At 40.8% G+C, this 22,389-nt stretch overlaps 1 protein-coding gene across 5 annotated transcripts in view; it reads right to left on the reverse strand.

Annotated features, from left to right (window-relative positions):
• Positions 1-22,389, reverse strand: part of Lingo2 (leucine rich repeat and Ig domain containing 2) — a 1,165,708-nt gene that overhangs the window by 555,333 nt on the left and 587,986 nt on the right. The gene's annotated exons all lie outside the window — the stretch shown is intronic.

Raw genomic sequence — 22,389 nt, forward strand, 5'->3', positions numbered from 1 at the left:
TGCTTTGATTCACTCTGCTTCAGGAGCAGAATTTATAAATTGAAAAACTTTTAAATTTGTGAGAACACAGTATTCTGGAAATGAGAAAAGCAAGGCCAATTGGATCCCAGGATCTTATTTGTGTGTCATTCTGCACTAGCCTTGGGAGCCAGTCACTGGCATGACCAATACGCTGCCAAGGTATGATGTATGGGACAGTTACCTCATCTTGTAGCCTGCAGGGGGCCCTCAGGGACATGTAGACTTCCAAATGGTCTCCCATGTGCCCCTGCACTATCATTCCAGTATGAAAACGAGATGAATGAAATTGAAAGTTGAAGTGCATTAATTCTGACTCTCCAATTGTTACATCAAGAAGAAAATGTAGGATTTCTACTCCACATACCGATTTCCATTTCTTCCCACTGTCAGTCACATGTCTTAGTCACTTTGAAAAAAGGAGTCATGCAGAGTGGTGGAATACAATGCCCTGAAATAGGACACTTTGACATAAGGATTACTAGGGGTTAAAAAGCACATCAGAAACAGCAGATGCAAGAAAGACTTGCTAATCTTTCGTTTTCCTGCCTGAAGCCAGGAGATAAAACTTTTTTATGAAAGATCTTCCTTGCACAAGGAGAAGCGTCTTTTGAGGAGTAGGTCAAGGCTGAGGAAACTCTGTCCATAGAACTCTTATCTTGTGCACCTTTGCTCATAATTTAGCTGCTTTTGCACAACTTACTATTTTTTGTCCATTTGAGGATATAACAAAAACTCTTGACTGGTTCTTTGAATGTTACTTCCTCTTAAGGACTCCTGTGCTGTGTAAAACATACTCTTTCCTCCTATTAATGTATATTTGCCCAATCTCATAAGCATATTTAGCTAGGTATATAATTGTATGTGCTTGTTATGTTTTCCTAGGTCCACTTTAAGCATTTATTCATATTTTATCATCTAATGCAAGAGTAGAGTGACCTGCAACCACAGTAAGCTCACTGTTGTATACCATGTACACTGATTATAATCTGTATTATGAATGTGTAGATGCCCCAGGTTGCCTCTGTATCAAAGGGCCCTGCAGGAGCTGTGCTATGTAATTGTCTTTGAGTTACACTACAAATAACTTCCCAGGAGGCACTGAAATTCAATCTTACTATCTACTAAATACTATGAAAAATAATGTCAACACTCCATCTACTATTTGAAGAAAAAGCATATTCCATATTAGTTGACAATGTTTTACCATAAAAAAAATTAGTTTTCTTAAACAAAGCATCAGCAGCAGCTTAATAATACAGTGTTTATTCATTTATTTCAATTACTAGATACTGAATGTTAAGGTATTTTGATATTTCATTCCTTTTGTGTGTGTGCATGGATGTGAGTGTGTTTCTTTGTACTGTATGTCTGTGGACAATGGAGAAAAACTACTGGTATTGTCTTTACCAACATTGCCTACCTCTTTTGAGATTATGTTCTCTGGTTTCCTAGATCTCACAAGTTAGGACAAACTGGCTGATGAGGGAGCCCCAGCATCCTTCAGCTTCCCAAGCACTAGCATTATAAGCATGTGCCATCACACCTACCATTTTACATGGGATCTGGGGTTTGAACTAAGGTTCCGGTGCTTACACAGCACGCATTTTTTCAAGAGAGCCACTTTCCTCCTCCAGGACCATGTATTCAAATAACTAATGGCTCCTCTCTGTGGAATTGACAGGAGTTCATTTTAGTATAATTCTAATCAAAGGAGCAGTTACTGATGTTTCCTTATGTTTCTTCTTTCCATCAAGAACACCAAATTAAGTCCAGCTGGCATCCATCTGGCACCAAATAGACATTAAACATTATAATGACCCATTCCTTCTACTACCATAGTGGATTTGGGGAAGAAGCCTAAAAGTAAGTTGAAACTAATGGAAGCCAACTTTGATTATTAATAAACATATATTTCTCTAAAATCGATTCAATACTGAAGAGAACAGGATTTTAGCCACATTTTTCCTCATATTAGTTTTATTGTTTAAACTATTTACCTCTTCACACAAATTCAATTTTTTTTTTGCATTCCAAGAGTTATTACATATCATGAATCCATGATATTGTGTCTCACTTGTTTATAACTGGAAGGATAGATGTCTTCACCCTGTAATTAGTTCATAGTTATAAGTAATGCAGTGTCACAGCACAAAGATAGCATAGACAAACACCAAAAAATGGTAGTTACTGAAAGCTTTACCACCCTCCCTTATCTACCCTCCAGGCACTGATTAAGATGAACTTCAAATTAGGCATGATGATGAACACCTTTAATCCCAGCACTCTGAGGCAGAGGCAGATGGATGGATCTCTGTGAGTTTGAGGCCAGCATGGTCTACAAAATGAGTTCCAGGACAGCCTGAAATAGGAACACAGAGAGACTCAGTCTCTCTCTCAAAAAAAAAAAGAATGAATAAATAAATACATACATAAAAATAAAACTTAAAAAAGGAACAACTTGGAATACATTTATTTGCTATTGCTGTTCTATCTACTGGATTTACCACTTGAGGAGATACAAAAGAATTTCAATAGCACATCTGCTGTAAAAATGTTAAATCTGATTGGTTAGAAAATTATGTAGCCCCAAGGTGGTGGCACATGCCTTCAATCCCAGCACTGTGGAAACAGAGGCAAGCAGATTTCTGTGAGTTTGAGGCCAGTCTGGTCTACAGAGTTAGCTCCAGGACAGCCTGGACTATACAGTGAACCCCTTTTCACATGGCAAAACAACAACAAAAAAAAAAAAAGAAAGAAAGAAAAGAAAAAGAAAAAGAAAGAATGTAAACATATAATAAAATAAATAGTGGAAGTTTAAACACCTGTTCTTTCTCTGGTTTATAAATCAAAAATATAAGTCTACACACAAATTAAAAGAGTAAATAAGTAAATGGAACACACACACACACATATATATTCCAATCCCTTTTCTCTTTGTAACTAGTTGTTCAATCTTGCCTCCATTAACCAATCACTCTGGACATCAACTTTTTCTTCTTTAAAATAAGTCTAAATTTGTCACAGAAGTTATGGCTTTAACATGCAATGATTAAGCCTGGAGGAGTCAGTAGGAAGTGATCCTTAACATAATGAGGTAGAGAAAAGGGAGCTTGGGGTGGGAAGGAACATACAAAATGGCCCTTGTGAGTTGAGGTAAACTGGAGAGCAGAGGAGGAGAAATCTCCTTCCCACCGTCTTGAGGGGAAATCACCATGAGCTATGGTTTTGGATCAGACGGCTCCAGATGTGTCTAATACTGCAATGATGGTAATGGAGATGAAGATGATGAAAATAATGCAGAATATTTTGTGTTATAATAATACATCAGGATGTACCATCTGCCATTCCATTTTGAGCAAATCATCCCTCAGGCAATAACTACACTTGCCAGGTTTTAACACGACATACAATACAGTTTTGTTCAAATAAAAAACACCTAAAATTGGAATGCCTTTGCCCCAGCAACAACAAAAAGTGTGATGTCTTCATAAATATGCTAATTTGCCCCTTTCCTAGCTGAGTAAAAGTAAAGGCCCATGCACAGGTTGACCCAATTAACAATATACAATTGGTTCTTTCATACCCCACAGAGTGCTTCTCCAGATGTTTTATATGAAGAATGAAAACTGCAGGAAACTCAGAATTTAGGGAAAAGTCAGATTAAAATAATAAGACCTATAAAAGAGCTTAATGTTGTTTTCAGTCATGAGAATAAAAATCAATAACGTATTACAAAAAGATAATATCTACTACATGTTATACAATTTTAGTCAGTAATATAGAATCTCTAATAATTGATTTCCTTTTGCTGTCTTCTGATTATGATAAACTTCTCATGGTTTCACTGCTCCAAAGTTTGTTTGCTTATATGTGTATCACATATTAAGGACATAATGAAGAACTTCCTTTTCTCATGGCTAGCCCTCATTTATCATCATGTACAGCCCTGACAGTTTCTAGGTGGTACCCAGTCACCTGGGGAGGCAGAAATAGCAGAGAAAGTTTACAATATCAAATGAAACAATTCTAAAATAAAGGTCAAAATATTTTATCAGAAGTGCAGCCATACAATATTTTGCATGTGTTGGTTGGGGTGTACTTATGAATTTTTAAATGAAAATACTTGCTACCTTGTAGTTTTATAAGGAAACCCAACACCTGAATTGATTGAGAAAGAAAAATGTTGTTCTGGAGCAGAAACATTTCAAGTCTTCCTCACCAAATCCAAACCTTCACCTTCCTGGCTCCCTTTTGAGTAATGCTTCTCAGAGTGCACACACAACTCCTGTTTCAGGAGTTACATGCTATCATAATAGCTTTCAACCCTGCCTTCATTTGCAATCCTTGAAGTTCTAAGGCATGCACTCTTTCCAGCTTTGTTTTGTTTGTTTGTTTGTTTGTTTGTTTGTTTCTTACAAAGATTCATGATGGGACCTCTCCACTATGCTTTGTTAATGCACTTCCCATCAAAAATATCAATGTCAGGTGGGCAGTGGTGGTGCACGCCTTTACATCGTTGGGAGTTCAAGGACTGCCTGGTCTATAAAGCTAGTTCCAGGACAGCCAGAGTTACACAGAGAAATCCTCTTGCAAAAAAAAAAAGAAAAAGAAAAAAGAAAACATCAATGTCCTCTTAAAGCACATCTAAAAAAACTCCTTTCTTGTACTTAATATTCTTGAAGTCTCAAAGAAAGATAATTTGAAAATATTCTATCTGAATTTTATACAAACAAAAAGAGAATGCATATTTTGGAATTGCTGTGTATAGTTTTCTTAGTTTAGGATTGAAATATAAAGATAAATAATACAATTGAAAAAAATTAATAAAAAATAAAATAAAAGGAGGAAAACATGGCAAGTATGGAGAGGACCTTTATTGTAGAGATAAGGGAGAAAGCAGGCAAAGGGAAAGAGTCCAGGATGATCTTTGCCAGCTTATTAAACTCGACCATGAGAGGAGAGAAGGGGAGGAAGACTGGGGAGACCAGGAGCCCAAGAGGCACAAACGACAAAAAAGGGCCAGCATAGCCAAAATGGCTGGATTATATAGGGAAGAGTACCTGCAGGAAGGGCAGCCCAGTCCAGTCCCTGGGCTGGAGAAGTTTAGGGTAGGGGACAGGATGTGCCAGCCAGGAGAACCCTCTCAGGACTGAGGGATGCTGGGAGAACCTAGTGGCCAGTTTCAGCTTTGATATGTTAATGGGCACCTCATCTGTTTCTTCAGTGTTTCTGCACCAGATAAATAAAAACGGAAGGAAGGAAGGAAGGAAGGAAGGAAGGAAGGAAGGAAGGAAGGAAGGAAGGAAGGAAGGAAGGAAAGGAGGGAGGGAGGGAGGGAGGGAGGGAGGGAGGGAGGGAGGGAGGGAGGGAGGGAGGAAGGGAGGAAGGAAGGAAGGGAGGAAGGAAGGAAGGAAGGAAGGAAGGAAGGAAGGAAGGAAGGAAAACATGATTGCTTTCAGGTGTGGTGGAAGAGAAAGCAGATTGTAGATATGAGAGGGGGTGTAAGAGCAAAAGAGGAACTGCTGACTAAGAGATGCCTCTGGGGCCAAGAGGCCAAGAGACAGGTGTAGCCAAAATAGTTGTGATACGAGGAATCAGGCTGGGGGAAGGTAAACATAAGCCCCGCCCCTGGGAAGGAGAAGTTTAGGGTAGAGGTGAGGTGAGAAGTGCTGGGAGGAGGCCCAGGTACCAAGTGAGACTTGTCTTGGGTTGCTTTGAGAGCTAACAAAACGTTATGTAAAATTATAATTAGCAAAATATCAATATACTGTATATTTATTTTCCAAACATTTATTCACTTATATTAACATTCTTGAAGAAAACAAAGCCTTAGACTTTACTATGTACTCTTGAAATATTCCCAGTGACTATAAGGATGTAGTGCAGGTCCACAAGGGTTAAAATAAACAAGCTTCTTTACAGAAAACCCTGCGCCTTTGCCAATACCAAACTTTCAGAGCACTAAATTATTCATCTTTATTTGAAAAATATTATGGGCTAACAGCTGAACAAATAAAATAGCATGTTAAAATTGTAGTTATTGGTATCTAAAAGCATGAAAATGGTTTTTAAACTGTTATGAGAGTGTTTTTACCTTATTCTACAAACTGCTAATGTTCCAATAAGAGTCATTCAGATTTACAGAAATGAGGCCAGTGTAAGTGGCAAGATACTAAACTGAGAGCTGGGACTTTCTTATACATGCAGAAGCCATAAAGTCATACGTTTTAAACATGTATTTCCTGCCTCTATTTTTTCATATGTAAAGGGGGGGGGTGTCTCTTCAGAGAGCCTGAACTAAGAAGTGTTTCTCTTCAGCTTGCTCCCCGACCTCCCTCACCCGTCACCCTGTTTAAAATTCCACCCTCAGTACATCTCTTGACATTGCATCTTCCAGAAGTGATATTATGAAGAAAAGAATGTATCCCCAGTAGAGACAGGAAGGAAATCATGGCAGGAAGAAAGATTGAGGGGTTTTAAGTCAATAATCCAGACAAAGGCCAAGTTTCATTCAGCTGAAACAGGTCATAAGAGATAAAAGCTTCAAATAGTTTTGTTGTTATAGGTACTTTCTGATTCACAGGCTTTGTCCTCCGTTTTTTTTTTCCAAGATAAAGAAGGCCCTGGCCATGTTCTTTCGTTTCATAAAGAAACAAATAGACTTTGAATATTCCCCCTGGATTGAAGGTACTTCTTCATATTAGCGTTTCCTAAGTAGTTACTGTAAATAAGTAGTTATTCTTTAAATAGCTGCCTGGTCGTTATTCACATTTGCAGGGCAAGTGACATGCTACAAGCAGGAAAACAAAGCGAGACAAAACAAAAGAAAGCAGAAGGACCTCAAAGTCCTCGTTTCTCTTTTGCTTGACCTTAAAACAGATCAGCTCTGAATTTAGCTAGAGAAAATGAGATAACAAAGCCAGCCAATACCTAAAGGCTAGGGTGGAGTCTAAGTGGAAGGCTGTGGAGCACCTGTTCCAGGCATGGGCACTCATTCCAACTGCATAGCCCTCTTCCTGAGTGCTGTCATTAATAGACTTCTTCCTCATGCATTTCTTTTTTATGTAGTGCTTTTCCTTTTTAGCTAATTTTTAAGTGGGCTGGGGAGGTGGCTCTCTAGGTAAGATTCTTGCCTTGCCAAGTTCCTGAGTTTGGATCCCCAACACCTGTGTAAAAAGCTGAGCATGGTAGAACATCTCTGTAACCTGAGTACTATCCAATTAGGGAGAAGCACCTGGAATTGACTTCTAGTTTCTATACGCATGAACACATACAAGCATGCACAACTTCATGCTCATGTGCACACACCTGCAATAAATAACTAGTACAATCTCTCTCTGTCTGTCTCTGACTCTGTCTGTCTCTGTCTCTGTCTCTCTCTCTCCACACACACACACACACACACACACTTTAAAACTAATCCTTAAATTTAATATGTATTATTGATAGGAAAAAAAATCCCCACGTAGTGAGTTACGCTGCCATTGTAATGATGTCAGATCTGGCAGAATTAATAAATCTAGGTTTAATCTGAGCAGAGAATACCCAGGCGTTCCCAGGGGAAGAGGAGAAGCCATGAGGGAAAACCATGAGAGTGAGTCTTGCTTGAGTTGGACCTTAAATACCCTCCAGGGGGCGGGGTTTGGAGAGAGCAGCTCCAGGAGAAGTCTCCAACAATTATAATGGATTTCGTTCTCATATGTAAATATCATCATCATTTTTTCTTGTTAATCCCTTCCCATCACATATTTCTAATTACTTTATTGCCTCATTTACACTGAAGTCTAATCTACTGTAGCAGCTAAAAAGACCCAATTTTTGACAAAAGCAACCATGGTAGGGGCTGGGCAGGGGCTGTCAGCATCTTGAGTCTGTTAAAACATTCTAGGAATGTGAAAGACCTGAGATATTATCTCATACCTGCAAAAGTGCAATTGTGGCTTTTGCCTTTGAACACCCCTACTTCTCCAAAGCAAGGGGACTGTGCTCAGCTACAGGTTAAATAAAACTTAGCTGATAAAAATCTTAATAGAGTCCAGGTGGTCTTTCAGTGTTCTCAGAACTCCCCAACATTTGAAGTTTCCACCAACAAGATACTGGGAGAACCCCAACTCAGGGCTGCTATTTCAAGAGAGGCCCTGAAACAAGTCAAGGTAGAGGACTTAGAGGCTCGCAGGATCCCATAGAGCATGACTGTCATAAATTAGGGGGGCATTGATCTGAGATAGGCCTACACACAGGGTCAAGCCTGCCTGTGGCCTGTGGGAGTCTGAAGTAGTAGCTGATGCAAATTTAAGCAAAAAACCAAACCAAAACACAAACAAAACAAATAAACAAAAATTGAAAACTGCTGGCTGATGCAAGCTAAGAATAGACAGACTTAAAAGCAATTCTGGGATCTGGACCTTTGGGTAGACCTAATGTAGTGTGGATGCAATCTTTAGCCCAGTGGCAAGGGACAACAATGTTCCATTAGAAGCTCCACCTCAGCCTCAGACCTGCTCCCCCCTCTCCAAATCCTGCCCCTCAGAAAACCCTTCAAACTGTGACTCCCCCCGCTGGAGCTATTCAAGACCTCTTGTGCAGGGCATTTCAGCTCTGGTTCCCTAGACCTGCCATGTGACTTCTCCTTCTCCCTTTTCCCAAGATCACCCAGGGTGCTTTGATCAGATTAAACCTGGTCCCTTATGCTGTGGGATGTTCTGTATGTTAAATGTGTTGCTCTGGTTGGTTAATAAATAAAACAATGATTGGCCAGTAGCCAGGCAGGAAGTATAGGTGGGACAAGAAGAGAGGAGAATGCTGGGAGGTAGAAGGCTGAGGCAGTGACGCTGCCAGCTGCCACCATGAGAAGCGAGATGTAATGTAAGGTACTGGTAAGCCATGAGCCATGTGGCAACTTATAGATGAATAGAAATGGGTTAATTTAAGATATAAAAACAGCTAGCTAGAAGCCTTCCATGGCCATACAGTTTATAAGTAGTATAAGTCTCTGTGTGTTTACTTGGTTGGGTCTGAGCAGCTGTGGAATTGGCAGGTGAGAGAGATTTGTCCTGACTGTGGGCCAGGCAGGACTGGAGAAAACTTCAACTACATACACCCTTACCTTTTAATTCAGCTTGATTTGGCTTATTACATCACTAGAGAAACCTAGTACTAGATTAGACATAGAGGTCAGGCAGTGGTGGCACACACCCTTAATCCTATTGAAAGACCCCAGCATACTAGCTTAGCCTAACGCCATTTCGAGTAAGGTCTGAAAAGCACGGGGTGTCTACGGCCGGCCACCTGGCCCCAGAAAAGGGTACTAAAGGTCAGAAAAACAACTTGGAGCCAGACAGCAGGCGTGGCAAGCTCGGGGAAAAACCACGAGCTGTCCTGAGTTTGAACCTGGCCTCATTTGAATCGTCCAATCAGAACCCTGTAAACCATGCTCCTCGTGCTCCTGCTGCCAGACCCTATAAAAACCCTCCACTCCAGCCCGTGGACGCGCCAGTCTCTTGAGCCTCTTGAGGGACTACGTTGCCCCGGGTACCTGTGTTCCTGAATAAAGCCTCTTGCTGTTTGCATCTGACTTGTGGTCTCGGTGTGATCTCTGGGCGAGGGTCTCTCCAGAGGGAAGACTGCCTTCGGGGGTCTTTCACTATCACTCAGGAGGCAGAAATCCATCTTTATCTCTGTGAGTTCAAGGCCACACTGGAAACAGAGCCAGGCAATGGTGGCACACACTTTTAATCCTAGCTCATGTTAGGTGCCAAATGTTGCTAGAATCTTAGATTCTTAGATGGTTGTTTAATGTAAATAAAAACAAAACAAAACAACAACAACAACAACAAAAACCTAGAGTCAGATATCAGGGTGAAAGCTGAAAGATCAGAGAAGTAGAACAGCCAGCAACTAGTTCTTGCCTCTATGAAATCCTGAGCCTAAAGAGAGTGTTTCCTTATGCCTTATGTACAGTTCTCTGTCCAGACGTCACTTCCTGGGATTAAAGGTATGCATGCTTCCTAGTACTGAGATTAAAACTACATGCCACCACTGCCTGACTCTGTTTCCAGTGTGGCCTTGAACTCACAGAGATCCAGATGGATTTCTGCCTCCTGAGTGATAGAATTAAGGGTGTGCCACGACTGCCTGACCTCTATATCTAATCTAGTGGTTGGCTCTGTCCTCTGATCCTCAGGAAAGTTTATTAGGGTACATAATATATAACAACAATCCTGTCCTCTTGGTTGCAATTTAGGTGTATGAGTGATTCTTGAAGGTGGCCACCATCAGTCTGTATTAGTTTGGTCTCCAATATCTGTACTGGTGTATTTCTCCTTTTTGTTCCTCTTTTTTGTCTGGTGCATTTGTGTTTTCTGGCATGCCCATCAGTTTTGTTGCAGACATGGGATCCTGCTGGAGTACAGCCAATATCCTTTTGGGCTCCATGTTGTATTATTTTCAGGAGTTTTATGAGGTAGATTACTGAGTTAAGGTGACTCCCGGAAAGTTTCATTACTCTTTGTGAACTAGAGTGGCTCTCTTTTAATATGGAATGGCCATATGTGAAGCTGATCAATCTCCAAACTTCCCTAAGAGTCAGGGGTACCCTGGTCACCCTGACCAGCTCCCCTGCTTGGACTGCTGGCTCTCTGATGGCTGGCTCTTGGTTTTCCTCTGCCTCCACCCTGGCTACATTGTTGCACCCTTAAACAGGGCTCTACTGTTTTAATCATCAGGCCTCTGTCTGAGAAGCTTGGATCCCCAGTTCTAATGCCCAGGGAGGAGGAAGACTTTCCTCACCCTACCACCCTCACACCCAGCTGGTTCAGATCTGGCCTGCCCTCAGCTCCAAGAGCTCCAGCCCCTATAATCTACCCTGCCCTGTTCTTATATCTGAACACCTGGAACCAGGTAGATTATGTTGTGCCTCAGCCAAGCCAGACCTCACCTCTGGCTTTCTTTTCCTCTTGAAGAGGCACCTACTAACAGAAGCTCCCCCACATGAGAGAGAGAGAGAGAGAGAGAGAGAGAGAGAGAGAGAGAGAGAGAGAGAGAGAGAGAGAGAGCTCCAGACTCCTTTTCAACCAATTATCTGTATAACTGGAAGACTCAAGTCTCAATTCTCTCCCTTTTCTGTAAAACTCCAGACCCTTACCAGTTTGGTGGAAACTGTTTCTTTACTCATCAGGCAGCATGGGCCAACTTCCAGCAACTCCGGGACACCCTGTTCACAGCTGAGGAGAGGGACCAGATTTAACTGAAGCCTACAAAGCCATGGAAGGCTCTGAAGCAAAAGGGGAGGACAACGAGTCAAGAGCCAAGTGGATCTTGCCTTCAACTTGACCAAACTGAGATCCTACACAGACCAAGGTAAGGGGATTCTAGAAACCCATCTCCAGGCCCCAATGACTGGAATGAAAGCTGCAGCTAAGAAGCAAACTAAACCCTCAAGGGTGTCAAGGTGTCAGATGTTATCCAGGGAATCAGGTGTCTCCTGCTGGGTTTCTGAAGAGCCTCCAGGAGGCTTATAGGAAATTAATCCTCATTGACCTTGATGCTCCAGAAAACCAGCAGGCTATTAATATTGCCTTTATGACTCAGACGGTGGCCCTAGACATTTGCAGAAAGTTGCAGAAGTTGGAGGGGTTCAAAGGAATGACTGGGTTGCAGTTGTTAGAAATAGCTTAAAAGAGTTTCAACAATAGAGATCCAGAAGAAAACTAGGATAGGAGACTAGCTCCAGTAATGGTGACTGCTTTGAGAGAAGGAGAAGACAGGGAATGAAAGTACCCTAAGTGGGCAACTTAACCTCAGGCCAGGCTAGACAAAGACCAACATGCTTATTGCAAGGAAAAGGGACACTGGAAGAATGAATCTCAGCAGTGTAGGTAAAGAAGAGGAGAAAAAGTCCTCAAACTGACCTGCACTTGAATATTACCTTCTTGCAGTATATGAATGATCTTCTCATTGTTACTCATGCCATGGAAGAATGTCAACAAAACACTGAAAAACTGCTTGAAATGCTCCAGCAATTGGTTTGTCACATATCTTCCAAGAAGGCCCAACCTTGTTCTAACAAGGTAACTCATTTGGGGTACTGTCTGGAGAGCAGCAGGAAATTGTTCCTGAGAAGGATCCAAGCTCTCTTAAACATCCCTGAGCTGCACTATAAGAGGCAGGTGAAGGCTTTTTGGGAATGGTTGAATACTTCAAATTATGGACACCCAACTTTGGAGAAATAGCTAAACCATTATACCAGAGCACCCATGCACACACATATACATACACACACACACACACACACACACACACACACACACACACACAGGAGCACACTGGGTGGGGGGTGGCCCTCTGAATTGGGAATGGGAAGGAAAGGAGGTGTTCCAAAACTTTAAGGTGGCACTGATGTCAACCCCAGCCTTGTGACTGCCTGGCATAACCAAAACTTTTGGCCGGTTTGTAAATGAACAGCATGGAGGGGCCAAGTGTGTCTTGCCCCAAACTCTTGGACCCTGGAGAATGTCTGTGTCATACCTGTCTAAATACTTTCACTCTGTTGCAACACAGTGCCCTGCCTGCATTTGGGTCATTACTGTCATGGAGTTGCTGCTGAAAGTGGCTGATAAACTGACTATGGGGACAGGAGTTGGCCATCACAAGCCACTGAATGTTCTATATCAGATGCTTAAATCACTGACTATCAGGCTTTCCTTCTAGATACCCTGAGAATCAGTTTTTCACCTTCTGCAGTACTGAATTCAGCATCCCTATCCCTCTTTCCTGACTCCAGAGAGCAGCCAGCCTGTGACTATATCCAAGTTATTGACCACCTGCAACACTGGAGACTGGATCTTTGAGAACATCCCCCAGGGAAAGAAGATGTAACCATACATAAAGACAGAAGCAGCTCTATACTAGAAGGGGTCAGCGATGCAGGAGTGGCCGTGGTAACACTCTCCAAGATAATTTGGGCCCAATTCCTGGCTAGGTAACATCACCCCAGAAAGCAGAATTAATAGGTTAATAGATGGGGAAATGGTCCCACAGTTAATAGTTGTCCTGGCAGCCAGTATGCTTTTGCTACTGCACGTATCCATGGTGCATTATATCACTCTGCACCTACTTATCTTGGCTGGAATAGAGTTCAAAAACAAGGAGGAAATCTTTACTCTTTGACAGCCATTTGGCTACTAAAACAACTTGCTTTTATTCGCTGCCTCAACACTTGAAAGGAGATTCCTCTGAGCCTGTGACAAGAGATTTACAAAGACCAGAGCAAAAAAAAAAAAAAAAAAAAAAAAAGGCTGACTAAGAGCCAGTGAGGTCACTGTAATACCAGGTTCCTCCTAGATTCTCATCCTCCTGCTGGCACCAGACCTATTGAGCATCCCGAATACATGGAGGAAGAAGAAAAATGGGCATGACAACAGGGGCCCACTAAGACAGAGGACTGCTGAGTTCTTCTGGACTGATGCCCTATTCTACCCAGAGCTCTGGGGCCATCTCTTCTCTCTCAAATTTAACAAAGCTCTCATCTGGGCTCCACCAAGCTGAAGGAGCTAATCAGAGAAAGGTATTTCTTGCTTCATCTGGATGAGAGAGCCTAACAGATTACCTACCCTTGTGCTATCTGGGCTTCAGGTAAACCCCAAAGGAGGCAAACCTGTACCGCCAGTGCCTATGGGAGTCCATTGAGTGGACTTAGTCGAGGTAAACACTGGGAAATGGACTTTTCTAAAGTCACTGCAACAAGGTTTGACAGCAGTATTTGCTAGTCTTTGTAGATACTTTTTCAGGGAGTGCTGTGGGACAATGCCCTTGTACACTTGTTTAATAAAATGCTGATTGTCCAGTAGCCAGGCATAGGTGGGGCAAGTAGATGAGGAGAATTCTGGGAAGAGGAAGGGCTGAGTTAGGAGTCACCAGCCAGATATACAGGAAGCAAGATGATAAGGCAGAACTGAGAAAAGGTGCTAAGCCATGTGGCTAAATATAGCTAAGAATTATGGGTTAAATTAAGTGTAAGAGCTAGTCAGTAATAAGCCTGAGCTAATGGCCAAACAGTAATAATTAATAGAAGCCTCTGTGTGTTTACTTGGGGGACATGAGTGGGAGAGACTTGTTCCAACTGCCAGTCAGCTGGGACACAGAAAAACTTCCAACTACAAGGTTGGATAGAGGCTTAGGTCAGAAAGAGCTAATGTAGTCATAAAAATATGGCCAATGGAAGCCATTCCCTGATTCTGCCTTCCTTACTCTTTGGGATCAGACCACAGCTTGGCCTTCATGGCTAAAGTGTCACAAGTGGCTAAAATTCTAGGAATCCTTTGTAAAATACACTGTGCCTATAGTCCCCAGAGTCCATGACAAATAGACAGAGCTAATAGATTCATAAAGAAACATTAACCAAATATTGGGCAGAAACTGGCAATAGGTAGGAAAGGTGGATTGAGCTATTCCCTACAATCCCTTTCAGGATCAGGTGCTCCATTTACCAAGACAATCACCATTTGAGATAATGTTTGGTAGCCCACCTCCACTAACCCCTGTAAAAGGAAGCCCACATCCCATTGAAATGTCTAATTACTCCTTCCTTGGGTCTCTTCAGGTCTTGCGACAAGTTTTTTAAAACATTTGGACTGCCTCTCACCTCCATCACCCTTGTCAGCCCTGATAGAATCAGTACCAAGCTCCAGCCTAGAGAAACCTGGTCTAGGTTTCGCTGCCTGCCCATCAGGACCCTAGAGCCTTCCTTGAAGGAATTATACACTGTGATCCAGAGGACACTCACAACTATTGAGGTAGCAGGGACTGGAGCTTCGATCCATCACTTCCATTTAAAAGCAGACATGACTAACTATGAAAAGGGTGAAAGATGGGAGGTACTGTGGGGCTCCCAGCACCCCCTAATGGAGAGATTCATTCATATCTTGCACTCAGACTGATACCAAAGTTGGGAATCTTTACAGATGATTCTCAAATGTGGTCAACTAGAAATGTTGAGACCTGGGACTGGGAATTGTTCCAGACTTCAGACAGAAAAGTAAGTGTTTTCTGGAACACTAACTCCCAACCTGTGTTTAGATTTGACATGTGTGATTTCTTTGGTAAGAATGAACTCAGGGCCAAATGAGGAAATTACTATTCAACTTACCCAGGGTTTGTGGGACTAAAATTCAGAAACTGCCGCTATGGTATTTGCAATTTTATGCATGCACAGCAAATGAGCTGACCACTGGCCAAAGTGGAAAAGAGATTATCATTGCTCCTCTACAGGCTGCAAGACTAAGTCTGCCTGGGATGGATCAAGACCCATACATTCCCATTCAATGGTAATTCCTTCCTAAGATTGTTGTTGGGGTTTAAGCCTGGGACCTGCAACCCGTTACTTTAAGGGTTATGGCCTGGAAAGAACTGAATGCTAAACATTGGCTTGCAGGCTGAACCTGGGGGTTCTATCTTGAATTTAAAGGCTGTGGAAATAATTCTGGTGTGGAATTCACCATACAGAAAAAGATACCACCCCACAAGGCCAATCCTATAGGTATAGGAAGAAGCTGATTGTTTCCACCAAAACCAAGATTAGCTCCTTCTCCCCTCCCATTCCAGACTACTCAATCCATAGTAATAGAGCAAACCTCAGTTCCCACTGAGGGCAGTCACTCACCTCTTGTAACCATATCTTCATGGCCAGAATTGGTCCCAATTTCAAATGATATCCCTGAGATGGAGATCTGTTTTAGTCAGTGTTCTATTGCTGTAAAGAGACATCATGTCCATGGCAACTCTTATAAAGGAAAGCAATTAATTGGGCCTGACTTACTGTTTCAGAGGTTTATTTCATTATTAGCACGGCAGCACACAGATAGATGTGGTACAGGAGAAGGATCTGAAAGTTCTACATCCAGATCCACAGTCAGCAGGAAGAGAGATATTGAGCCTGGCTTGTGCTTTTAAAAGCTTACAGACTACCCTCAGTGATGCAGTTACTCTAATAAGGCCACACCTGCTCCAACAAGGTCATTTGAGAACATGGAGCCCACGTTCTCAAATTTGGGTCGAGTTACAACAGGTGTTGCCTACATTATCTGCCAATGCTGAAGTCTGAGGCTGTCTGAAAACTGTGTATTCACTCTTTTATCTCTAGACTTCACCTGTGAAGAGACTCTATATTGAATAAGAACTTTACAATGAAGGCCAGAATAGAATAACAATTTTCTAAATGGTAGGTAATATGTTCTTTGGTATTTCTAGTACCTAGAAAAGCATTTGATTAGAAAACATGCATGGGATATTTTATTAATAGATCAAAATAAATTAGTTATACATCAATGTTTATTACTGCTCTATTTATGGAAGCATGGAAATGGAACCAACATGGGTGAAACCATATGAAGTTGATACTTGAACAACAGCTCCATTAAGAAAGCCTGTCTCAAATAGCCAAACCAATGGAAATGCATGAACTGTGAACCAATGGTTGAGGAGTCCCATGGAACTGGACCAGGGCTTCTGGATAAGTGAGACAGTTGATTAGTTTGAACTGTTTGGGAGGCCCCCAGGCAGTGGAGTCAGGACCTATCCTTGGTGCATAGGCTGGCTTTTTTGGAGCCTGGGGCCTATGCTGGGACACTTTGCTCAGCCTTGGTGTAGGGAGGAGGGGACTGGAACTGCCTCAACTGAATCTACCTGGCTGGGCTGACTCCCCAGGGGAGACCTTGCCTTGGAGGAGGTGGGAGTGGGGGGTGGGAGGAGGGAGGACAGGGGAATCCATGGCTGATATGTGAAATTAAGTTAATTATAAAATAAAAATATTTTTTAAAAATAGAAAGCCTGTCTCTGCTTCAACTAGATATTGCTATAATGCTATATAACAAAACAACCACACAATACCAGGGTAGTACAGCAATAAGCACATTTTGGTTTTTGTCGTAAGATTGTGGATAAGGTGGGACTGTACTTTCAAGGGTGTAGGCAGAAGATTCTGTTCTGTCAACAACTCTCAAATACCCAGCAGCTGCTTCCCAAATTACTGCACAGAAGCTTATATTAATTAGAAGTGCTTGGCCATTAGCTCAGGCTTATTACTGACTAGCTCTTTCACTTAAATTAACCCATGATTCTTATCTATGTTTAGACATGTGGCTTGGTACCTTTTCTCAGTTCAACATTCTCATCTTGCTTCCTCTGCATCTGGCTGGTGACTCCTGACTCTCCCCTTCCTCTTTCCAGCATTCTCCTAGTCTGCTCGCCCCACCTAGATTTCCTGCCTCGCTACTGGCCAATCAGCATTTTATTAAACCAATTCAAGTGACAAATCTTTACAGTGTACAGGCATTATCTCACAGCACATGGGGGCAGTTGAAGCAGCTTTGTTCCATGAGTCCTGTTTAATGTCCTCATACCCTAGAATGGCAGATTTACTGAGAATCTTTGCTTCTTATATGCAGGCCAAAGAAAAATGGAAAAGGGCATGGGAAAAGTTTCTTAAAATCTAGACTTTTTAAATATAACTTTATGGCTTACTATAGGTTCTCTCTATCTATCACTACAACCAACTCTCATGGATAAACACAAACTCTTCTTTGTACCCAGCAATGAACAGTGGTTTGTCCTATGTTGATTTTCCAGTGATTTTTATCACTGCAATTATAAACCTTTGCCCTTCTTATTCCCTTAAGAAAATAGATTTATTCTCCTGTTGTATTTTATGTGATATAATATTATTTAAATATTATGTTTGCTCTCCCTAAGAACTATTACATGCTAAAAATTAGCTGATCAACAAAAGCTATTTTATACTATTAAAAGCCATTTATCCTACTCTGAATTAAATGTATTCACTTACAAACAAAGGCATATGAACGAACATTGTTACCATCATAAAAACGTCTATTTATATTTTAATCTTAGCTGTAGAGCAACAAAGACAGAGATGATTTTAAATCCCTATTTATTATTCTTGGGTTGAAAACTGAGGCTAGGATTTTACACAGAATGAGAAAGGGAGGGTGATACAGAGGGTGAAGGAAAGGGAGAGAGTAGGGATGGCTAACATAGAAACTGTTCTAAAGGATATGGGGAAATATTTAGTTTGCTTACAAATGACTATATATAAATGTATGTCTATTAGCAATCACATACCCACACATATATACACACTTGCACACACACTATATATGGATATGTATGTATATGTATTGTATGTATAGTTAGAATGAAGCTCTGCCACTTTGATTGTTAATTCTACTGCCAAGAGCCATATGCTAAGAAAACCCCTGTAGTGCCAGGCCCTCCCTTTGATCTGTGGGTTAAGGAAGTCAAAGAGACTCCAAATTTATATTGACTCTTGTCGTTGTCTTTGGTTGCTTCTGAGAATCTAAAGTTAAGATTCTGTCTCTGAAGACACTGTACACTCCAGATGTGGGACTTGGGGGACTGGAGCTGTAAACCAAGCCAACTATCTGTGACTGGTGAGATCATGGACCAAGAGGATATCCTCTATTGGCACATTTCTAAACTGGTGAAATTTCTGACTGCATTCTAAATACTTATCCTCATACCAAGAGATGAGTGTAGCTCTCACCCTTCATCAAAGAAGCTTGTTTTCACAGTAGATGGAGAATATTACAGAAATCCACATCTAGTCAAAATGCAAAGGACAACTGACTTGGAGATTACCAATTCTAATTGATACATCTGCAACATGATCTCTACAGGTAAGGCTCAGGGTATATCACAGAAGAGGAAACAGAAAGACAGCAAGAGCCAGAAGACTCTTGATGCATATGACATGTATATACATGTCTTCTACATATGACAGGGAGGCTGCACCCATGAAATCTCAAAAATATGGTTGCCTAAACAAAATCCATACAAGGACAACACCAGGTGAAACATCAGCATGGATAGGGAAATCTCACATGGTATTACTCATAAAGAGCTGCAGGCATTTAATGGCTATGGACTCAATAGGCTGCATACACACACACACCAATTTGTAGATTACATTTTTTTTCAGTTGACAAGAATTCCTAAGAGCACATGATATTGCAGAGAAAGTATTAAATAAACATCAATGAAGTCCAAAAATTGTGTATGTATATACATATCAATTTGTATGCATAAGTAGAACAGACACCACAAGCTTTATGACATTCAAACAATGGGAAAATGGGATAGTAGATGATACTGAAAAGCATGCTTATATCAATTGAGTTGCACAGGAAGTAGCTATAATCTAGTTCACAGTAGAAATAGTTATTTCTAAGTTATATTCAATATTTCCTAAATTTAAGTGGACTTAGATTATATTATTATTCTGAAGAAAGACATAAATATTCTACTATGTAAAATGCACTCAAAATGCTCTGACATCTTGGAGAGGGAGTAGGGGCCCATGGTAGCCATTGTTGGCATGTTAGATAAAGGAAGCATAGTTTTTGTTGTCCCTATTATCTTAAATCAATCAATATCTATTTCTTTTGTGAAGGGACTAGAGGATCATGGTCTAATATATATAACTGTATATTCACAGAGACAAGGTTCATGACTTCAATAGTAAGAGATGAGAAAGTTGTACAGTCCTACATCTGGTGTGGTACAAGCACAAAAAATGGTGAATAATGTGCACATATATGAATGTATTCACACACACAAACACATAGATTTTATATATTATATATATATATGTATGTATATGTGTGTGTGTGTGTGTGTGTGTGTGTGTAGAGAGAGAGAAAGAGGCAAAGAGATAGGGAGGGAGGAAGGGAGGAAGGGGAGAGAGAAGAGAGAAAGAGAGAAAGAGAGAGAGAGAGAGAGAGAGAGAGAGAGAGAGAGAGCGAGAGAGAGAGAGAGAGAGAGAGCAGAAGAGAGGGCCAAACCTGGAAGAGAAAATGCTGCTGTTACCCTGGTAACCCTACAGGTGTAGGGGGAACTTGACTTTAGCCCTTTACCTTCACTGCTCTTGAAATTAGAAAGAATGACTGAACTCTGTATTAGGAGAGGGAGCCACTTTTTAAAAAAGATGTTTTTGTTTTTAATAATAAGATTATTTTGATTGTATTTTTATCACATTATACATTCAGAAATATGGGATATTTTTTACTTAGGTGACACAGAAGCAAGAGAGCAACCCTGTACCAAAATAACAGAAAATAGCATGAAGACCTGAAATGTGGAGAAAGGATTCTTATCACTGTGTTCAAATATGACAGAGAAATTGAAGTGATATGCCATATAATTATGGGTTTCCATTTCATTCCTTTTTTTTTTAGCCCAAATAATTTAAAAATCTACAATGTTTACTAATTAAGGATTCTTAACCTTCTAGAAACAAATGCTGTGCTTTCTGAAGGAAATGTTTGAAATTTTATCCCAGCAGTTTTCAATATTTTCCAGTTAAGTTAAAAGCAAAAGTAAGGTCGTTGCTAAAATACTGCTGCCATTATACATTTACTATAGCTGAGCAATAGTGCATGAACAGACACCTCGCCTTGCCTAAAGCCAGTGGATCGAAAAAACCTTGAATAAACAAACCAAGCACAAGGAACAGAGGTAGACAGAGGTGGGCTGCACGGGTCACTGATCATCCACTGTGATTGCCATCGCCCTGGAATATTCAGCCATTCTCACTCAGTGAAAAACTGTGATAAACAAAATCTTTGTGTTAAAACCTGATGCTATCTTACCAATAGGCACCCAACTACACAGATTTGAAAACATGAACCATAGAAACCAGGTTGAATTATAAAACAAGACACTTCCAGAAAAGGGGAGAATTAGACACAGATGTTCACTCAGGGAGAAGGCCGTGTGAAGCTTTTGGAAGAAACTGATGTAACACAGCAGAGGCTAAGACATAGATTCTAATAGATCATCAGAAGCCAGTAAAGACACATGGGATATTCTACCACATAAGTGCAAAAAGAATCAAAGTTACTAGCACATGATTTCAGACTTCTAGATTCTAAGAGACAGTACCTTCCTGTTGTTTAAGACACAAGGTTGGTGGTAATTTATATGTCATTTATATGTTTATTTATAGTAAACAAACATACCTTCTACAAAATATGTAAATATCATTGTCCCACCATTTCCATTACTATGCTACCCTTATTGGCCGTTATGAGTATTTATGACACCAATATTTTATTATGTTTGAAGCCCTCCAAAACTGTATTTAGCTCATAAGAAGAGTCACAGATTTCTAATACTAGGGTTAACCCAATTATTTAGCATATAGCATCAGTCTACAAGTACAAACATTGAATGAAGTATGCCAAAGAAATGCTTTAAAACCTATTAGCCAAACTTAAAATAAATTAGAAACAGATGATGATAAATACATTGCAGTAACAATACAGAACTAAGGAGATGCAGAGAACCAAACAGCGGATGGTACAGACAAAAGAAGTTATTACCCAAAGCACAGTGAGAAGAAATGACCTACGAAGCGCCACAATCAGGAAGAAGCAGGCCAAGAGAGCAGAAGTGAATCAAAAAAGGGAATCAAAATCATTCACAAAGGAAGACGGGTGTCCCCACGAAATGAATTAAATGTGTGAAATAAAAATGCCCCTGCTCAAACCACTTAATTTAGAAAAACGACTTAAACTTCATAAATACAAAAGACAAAACTGAAGGTTGCTAACAATCCTGATTGAGGGGATTGACAGCAGCCTTAGAATTAACCACCACAGAGGAGAGAAGACAGCAGGAGAATACACTCTGTGTCTTGTGAGACAATATCTGTCAGCCTAGGATTATATCCCCAGTTGGGCTTTCAATCATGACTTAGGTAAAATAGGTTTTCAGTCAAAGGCTGAACCACTCACAGATTTCTGTGAAAGCCCATTATTGAAGCACTTCAAGAGAAGGTGATTTAACTTAGAAGAACATGCTGACACCTGAAATAAAAAGTACACATTAATGAATGAAGTATATGTTTAAAATAAAATAAAAATAATTAAGATTTACTAAATGTCTTGACATCAAAACACAGTGACATCGATGAAGTGTGTGTGTGTGTGTGTGTGTGTGTGTGTGTGTGTGTGTGTGTGTGTAATCCTCATCAGGCTAGGGGGTCACTGTCCAGTGAGCACCGTGTTTCCTCCTGTCTTACACTCTCCAGTACAGGAATTACAACCTGCCCAACTTTCCTTTTTTTTTTTTTGAACTTGGCTTCTAGGGATTGGACTCAAGTCTTTATGCTTGCAAGGCAAGAAGGTTAGAGACTGAGCTATCTGTACAGTCCAAGTGGTGACAAAATTCGATGTGTTTAACTTCAAAATATAGACATGGAAGATGAGAGGGGCAATTGCTGAGTTAAAACGTTTAATGACTTTGTGTTGAGGAAGGTCATTGGGAATATTCATT

The sequence above is a fragment of the Peromyscus maniculatus genome, chromosome 2 (genome assembly GCF_049852395.1).
Source record: "Peromyscus maniculatus bairdii isolate BWxNUB_F1_BW_parent chromosome 2, HU_Pman_BW_mat_3.1, whole genome shotgun sequence".
NCBI classification, from domain to species: domain Eukaryota; kingdom Metazoa; phylum Chordata; class Mammalia; order Rodentia; family Cricetidae; genus Peromyscus; species Peromyscus maniculatus.